At 37.6% G+C, this 6,886-nt stretch overlaps 1 protein-coding gene across 6 annotated transcripts in view; it reads left to right on the plus strand.

Moving 5' to 3' along the window:
• LOC106878778 (uncharacterized) overlaps positions 1 to 6,886 on the plus strand; it is a 189,464-nt gene that overhangs the window by 139,814 nt on the left and 42,764 nt on the right. Inside the window, exon 1 of one of the 6 annotated variants that reach the window (XM_014928111.3) lies at positions 2,948 to 3,088. The exons of the other annotated variants lie outside the window; for them this stretch is intronic. The gene's annotated coding sequence lies outside the window, so the exon portion shown is untranslated. Of the gene's footprint in view, positions 1 to 2,947; positions 3,089 to 6,886 lie in introns of those variants that run through there. 6 annotated transcript variants of the gene reach the window in all.

Consider the following 6,886-nt stretch of genomic DNA (forward strand, 5'->3'; position numbering starts at 1 on the left):
ACCTGCTATCACATGTAGGATGGATCCGGCTATCGGCCAAGTCTCTTGTGAAGGTCATCTTCCCATCTTCCTTTGGCTGGGAAGGGCAGGCAGTGTTCCTTTGTCTGGTGGCCTTAGCAAAAGAAGTTGTGTGGTGGACAAGACTGAAAGGGCTGAAGACAGATACTTACCTCTTTGGCCAAGCTCTCACCATAGGAATGAAAGGTACAAGTTTGTACTCAGAATGTTGAGAGAATGGACCACATAAAGGATTATTTTAACTAGATCCAAGATCAATATATTTTAAATAAATAGAAGGCCAATATATTTTGACTAGCTAGAATGCTAATTAATTTTAACTAGGTACAAGGCCACTTTTTGTGTGTAAGAGGTTAGAGATTCAACCCCAGAAACTGATTGGTATTTATTTCATTGATTTTAGACAGATGAAAAACAAAGCTGGTCCTGGCAGGATTTGACCCCAGAACATAGGACAAAACTAAATACTCTAGTGTTTCTGTCTCAAACTAAGTGAATGTGATCTGTTCTAGTGGTACTACTGTCAAATAACCACTGTATGTTTACAATTGTCAAAGCAGAGAATAAACTACTTGCTGCACTTGTTAGCTGTCAGAGTATTGTGTCCTTCAAAAATTCTGCACTTTCTGGAATTCACCAACACTAGTTTTGACATCCCTATGCACCTATTCCTCTTTGCTGTTCACTATTCTGTCTTTTTGTCTTGTGTTCTGAGAACTCTGCACACAACTTTGGCTTTCATTCTTTTCTTGACTTACCACTGCTTCCAATCCCCTCTTTTATCTTTTCCTGATGATTTGCAATGCACCTGAAAGTGCACTGCACACAATAAGTTCGCAATTATTTAAAAATCTATGTAAAATTTATCAAGTTCCTGCTTGTATGTGACCTGCTACAAATATAAAATCCAAGAAGCTCAGAATTTCAACTGAATCGTTTCCTAGGATTGTTTTTAAACATGTAATTAAAAAAAATTGATAATTTATGAAACTAATTGAAATATACAACCATCTCATTATCTGTTGGTCAGGTTAATGGGATTAGCCTATTAATAATTATTCCAAGTGACGAAGTTCAACTAGATGCACTATTTAGGCAAGGAAAGACAAAAATACTATTATTTGAGACCTTCAACAACTTTTATATATGACATAGATATAAGACTGATATCATTTAACCCACAACCATTATAAGAAGGCTTAAGAAAATATAATGAATTAGTGGACAGTGTGCTCAAAAGTAATAGCAGATTCAACAAATGTCTCATTCAATCTAAAACTAACCAAAAAATGTACAATTTAAATAATATTCCATTAGACTTGACTCCAAATAAATAACATTATATATATCTAAGAAAAATAATCGAAAACACACTTTGTGAAACATGGATGTACAAATGATGTCATCATCATCCTTTAACGCCTGTTTTCCATTCTGGCATGGGTTGGATGGTTTGACCAGAGCTGTCAAGCAAGGGAGCTGCACCTGGTTCCAGTTTGATTTGGCTTGTTTTCTACAGTTGGATGCCTTTCCTAATACCAACCACTTTACAGTATGTGCTGAGTATTTTTAATGTGGCACTGGCATGTGATGTTAATTTGAACTAAATTTCATTAACTGTGTAGGCTGGTATAAAATAACTATTTATTAGGATTGATCTTCAGTGAAATTAAAGTGAGATTAAATGTTATAAACCTTGACTTTCAAAGTGTATGAGTAGAAAGACTCTGAAAGTCGAGTTGTGTGACGAACTCAGTTTCAGTTTCAACAGGAAAAGAACCATAACCTCTACAACATGTATTGAGCACTTCTCTCATTCATCCAACATAAACTAACATATATATGAGTGTGATGTATTTATATGATATAATTTGATTTATCCTTAGGTGAAAGATTAGGTTCTTTCTTTTATCTTTTCTTTTATTTGTTACATTCGTTAGGCTGTGGCCATGCTGGGGCACAGCCATGAAGTGTTTTAGTCAAACGAATCGACCCCAGTAGTTACTTATTTTTCCTTTTTTTTAAAAACCTGGTACTTATTCTATCAGTCTCTTTTACTGAACTACTAAGTTATGAGGGACATAAACATACCAACACCAGTTATCAAGAGGTGGTGGAGGATACACACACACACAGAGGTCGGCCTGAGGCTAGACACTTGACCAAGGTGTCATGCGGTGGGACTGAACCCAGAACCATGTGGTTGGAAAGCAAACTTCTGAACACATAAATAATTGAGTAAGATAAATGAAGATTATCTCTTAGAAAGGCATACATTTCATGACTTCCCTTTCTGCCTTTGTCATAAATATGAGGTTTTATGCGTGTAAAAGAAACCTTTCTAAATATTAGTACTGAACTCTAGTAGTAATAGTAGAGTCAAGAATTATTGTTTAGCCCCAGGTAATCTTTGATAGAGTAGATCTATAGCCAAAGACGTTCTTGCCTTGATTATCCTGTATTTTTGAATATCTACATTGTTCACATATAGCCTTCTGTGTTCTAACAATGTATGTTTGAGGAATATTCGGCTGCTATTTCTAGCAGGTCAAATTGTCATATAATGACAGTAGTAGCAGTGGTTGAGCACAGAAGCAGTAAGAGTAGACGACAGCAGCAGGAGTAACATTAATAGTAGTAATAGCAGTTATAGAAGTAGTGTTTTCTGTTTATTTCGTGATTTTCAAAAATCAATACCAAACGGATATTTTACCAGCACATCTCTGAACTCTCAACACAATGCTTGCAGTTTTGAAGCCGGCATTTTTATAAAGGGGGTAAAAAGGAGCCATATATTATTTCGTTGTGTGGAGGTCGGTGTGTTTGTTTGTGTAATTCATAAAACGCACGCATATATACACAAACACACACACATAGATAGATATATATATATATATATATATATATATATATATATATATATATATATATATATATATATATATATATATATATATATATATATTATATGCGTGTGTAAGTGCGTGCGTGTTTTCTGCGTTGTGGAACTAACCTTCCTGGATACTTATACCGGTCATTCTCTCTTACTGGATTTTCCGTTATTCCTCAGGTAAATATTGATATCTATCTATCCATAATAAGAGAGTATTCCCCTCCCCCCACCAGCTTTCATCATAAATGTATTTGTCAATCTATTTATTTACCTCGAAAGCTAGTGTTAGGGATCGTTTCTATGGCGAGTACAGTCATCTCCTGCCATGAAATATCTTTGGGATTATTTTCAAGCATGACCGAAAACTATATTAGATCACATTTTCGATCAAATCTGATTATTCATTTTATTAAATCTATTTATTTTGATATTTCGATTGAATCACTCTTTCTTTTCGTAGCTTAGAAATTCTAGTTCGATTATAAAAACAATGTGTGCGTCAGTTGAAACCCTTCTAATGTATGTCTATCTTAAACCTGACATGTTCTTGCTATCGTTCTCATTGTTTGACCATCATAATGTCTGATTAACTATTTTCTACCTCTTAGTCTATTTCTTTCCCCTCTTCGCCCCCCTCTCTCTTTTTACACACACACACACACATACGTATATACATATACCCACATGCATTCAGTTGTATTTCTTTTGTTACGCATTGTACTTTACCTAGTATTTATATCTAGGCTTTACCTTGTCTGTGTTTTTATTTACTGTTATGGTTAGCTAATACATACCGATTAATACACTCACACTGTGCTCACTATGATAAATATATACTGCTGTTTAACAGATTTCTCACATAGCAATGAAGCCTGGGGCCGTCTTCTGCACACACACGCACGCACACATACACACACAAACGGTTTGTCATTTTCTAGTAAAGTGATTTATTCGGACATTATGCACTATTAAAGACGGTCGTTCGACTTACTTTAAAAATAATAATAATAACCAGATTCCTTCGTACGTCCTTTCTTAGGGCTTCACAAAACAAGTCGAGATCATCATGACTGAAACTCCTTTGGATACAGGTCTGCTTGATCAGATCAGATCAGAACTGAAGCTAAATAATGACAGCAACAGACATGAAGTCATTACAAACACACCATATCAATTAGGTTTCGTTCCTTGTTCGTTTAACCTACAAAACAAGTTGTTTGGTTATGACGTTGAGAGCGACACACTACAACACAATCCCCACTCATTGTACCAACATCAACACCACCATCACCAACCTTTTGCAAACCATGCCTATGTTCAAACGATTGACCGGTTCGGACATTTAGGACAGTCCATTGCCATCAGAGGTGGCTATGTCAACGATGTTTAGACTCCGCCTCTCTCTCTCTCTCTCTCTCTCCCTGGTAGGACGGGCACCGTTTCAGAAGTTTAACTACATATATTCATTCATACATACACACTGCACCATTATTGATTTCTTGCGTAGGCATTATTGATTTCTTACGTATGGGTAGGTGAAAATGAGATTATGGGACTTTCATGCCTTTCTCAAGAGCTTTAGTGACATAAAGGAATGCTGATACGTCTCGTCTGGAGGATTGATTGATTATACCGTATATTCTTTGGAGCTATATACACACTGCGCCAAGATTAATGGCATTCTAGCAGACACCGACCATAATTCTAACCCCCTCCCTCTATTCACCTATTATTTTACACCTACGTGGACTCCACACTGTCTTCATTACCCGTTTACTCCTACATATTCTCTCTCCATCCTTTCCTCTTACCTGCTTAAACACCCACTCTTGACGCTATCCTGAAAACATCAACATATTCAGAAGTAAACAATGCAGTTATATTGTGTTTGTGTGTGTACACATTCCCACTCTCATTCTCTCTCTTTATGTGTGTGTGTGTGTCTTTTTCCTCTTTTTCACTTGTTTCAATCATTAGACAGCGGCCATGCTGGGGTACCACCTTGAAGAATTTTAGTCAAACAAATCGATCCTAGTACTTATTCTTTTTAAGCCTGGTACTTATTCTCTCAGTCTCTTTTTGCCGAATCTCTAGGTTACGAGGACACAAACACAGCAACGCCAGTTGTCAAGCGTTGGTGAGGGACAAACAGACACAAAAACATACACAAAAACATACACAAACATAGATATATATACAACAGGCTTCTTTCAGTTTCCATCTGCCAAATCCACTCACAATACCTTTGGTTGGTATGGAGCTATAGCAGAAGACACTTGCCCAAGGTGCCTGAACCCGTGGTTGGGAAGCAAACTTCTTCCCACACAGCCACACCTATATATATATATATATATATATATATATATATATATTTATATAGTTCATGTAATATAGATTGACTTCTCATAATCATAATGTGGTTAACTTGAGTGACTTTAAGGCTTATGAAATTGGGGAATTTGACATTCATACCTTTCCCAAGAGCATTACTGACAAGTGAAACAACTTGACTGAAGGACCGGTTATTATTTATTTATTTATTTTTAGTTTACAAGTGATTCAACCTTTCCCCCAGAACTTATATCATCATCATCACCAGCTACATTTAATGTCCATTTTCCCTGCTGGCATAGGTTGGACAGTTTGACAGGATCTGGCTAGTGATGGGGTCACATCAAAGTCCATTGTCTGCTTTGGCATGGTTTTCATAGCTGGATGTCCTTCCTAATGTCAACCACTTTACAGAGTGCATTGGAGGCTTTTCTCCAGCCACCGCTATTAGTGAGGTTTCCAAGTAACTTGCAAGGTAAGAAAAGAACATAAAGTAGGAAAAAGGAGGGAAAAGAAAAGAAGGCAAAAGTCTCCTTGACTAAATGGGAATGGGTTAGTATTTGAAAGGGGGAAGAGGGTCGATGATTCTATACCAGGTGTTATAAAAGCAAGCCCAGATGTCTTGCAGCAGAAATAGAAGGCCACTCCAACACCCCCACATTATATAAGGGTAGATGGGAGTGCTGGAAAGCTAGAAAGAAGATGGAAGTGGTGGTGGGATGCTGGAGCATCTCAAAATACAAGGTGTAAGAGAGGATGCAGAGAGGGGATCATGGGTGGTGGGGATAGAGGGGGAAATTTCACAAGTGTGTGAGGAGAGATGGTTAGAGGTGAGGTAGGCATGAATGTAGTGAGTGATAGTGAGAGATATAGGAGGGGCTCATGGTGGGGTGGAGCTATGGTTAGGTACAGGTATGGTTGTGTGGTAAGAAGCTTGTTTCCCAACTACATGCTTCATGGTTCAGTCCCACTGTGTGGCACCTTTGGCAAGTATCTTCTATTCTAGCTGCAAGCTGACCAAAGACTTGTAAGTGGGTTTGGTAGAAACTGAAAGAAGCTTGTCATATATATGTGTAGGGGAATGTCTTTGTCTTTCACCACCACTTGACAACCAGTGTTGGTGTGTTTATATCCCCTTTATGATTTAACAAAAGATGCCTTAGTGGTTTGACAAAAGACACCAATAGAATAAGAAGCAGGCTTTAAAAAAAATACTAGGGTTAATTCATATGACTAAAATTCTTCAAGATTGTATCCCAAAATGGCTGCAACCAAACGACTGAAACAAATAAGAGATGGAAGATAAGTGGGACATGGTGGAAAATATGAAAGGGCATTGAGAGTGATAGCAGATAAGAGAGGTATTAAGAATGGAGTATAGAAGAGAGAGAGAGAGAGAGAGAGAGAGAGAGAGAGAGAGAGAGCAATGGCTGAAGGCTCAGAAAGGTCATGAATGGTAAAAACAGTGTGGGCAGGGATGGTGAAATGGAAGTGAACCAGCAGGGAGGGGATGTAATATGTGCCTATTCTGCTCTCAGATGATTACAGTAGCCAAGTAGTACAAAAGATAGAGAAGTGATGGGTGTTAGGCAATGAAATATGGAAGAAATGCTTGATAGAGAGAGTGGAGTGGTCATGGACCGC

This window comes from Octopus bimaculoides, chromosome 15 (genome assembly GCF_046866305.1).
Source record: "Octopus bimaculoides isolate indiv1 chromosome 15, ASM4686630v1, whole genome shotgun sequence".
NCBI classification, from domain to species: Eukaryota; Metazoa; Mollusca; class Cephalopoda; order Octopoda; family Octopodidae; genus Octopus; species Octopus bimaculoides.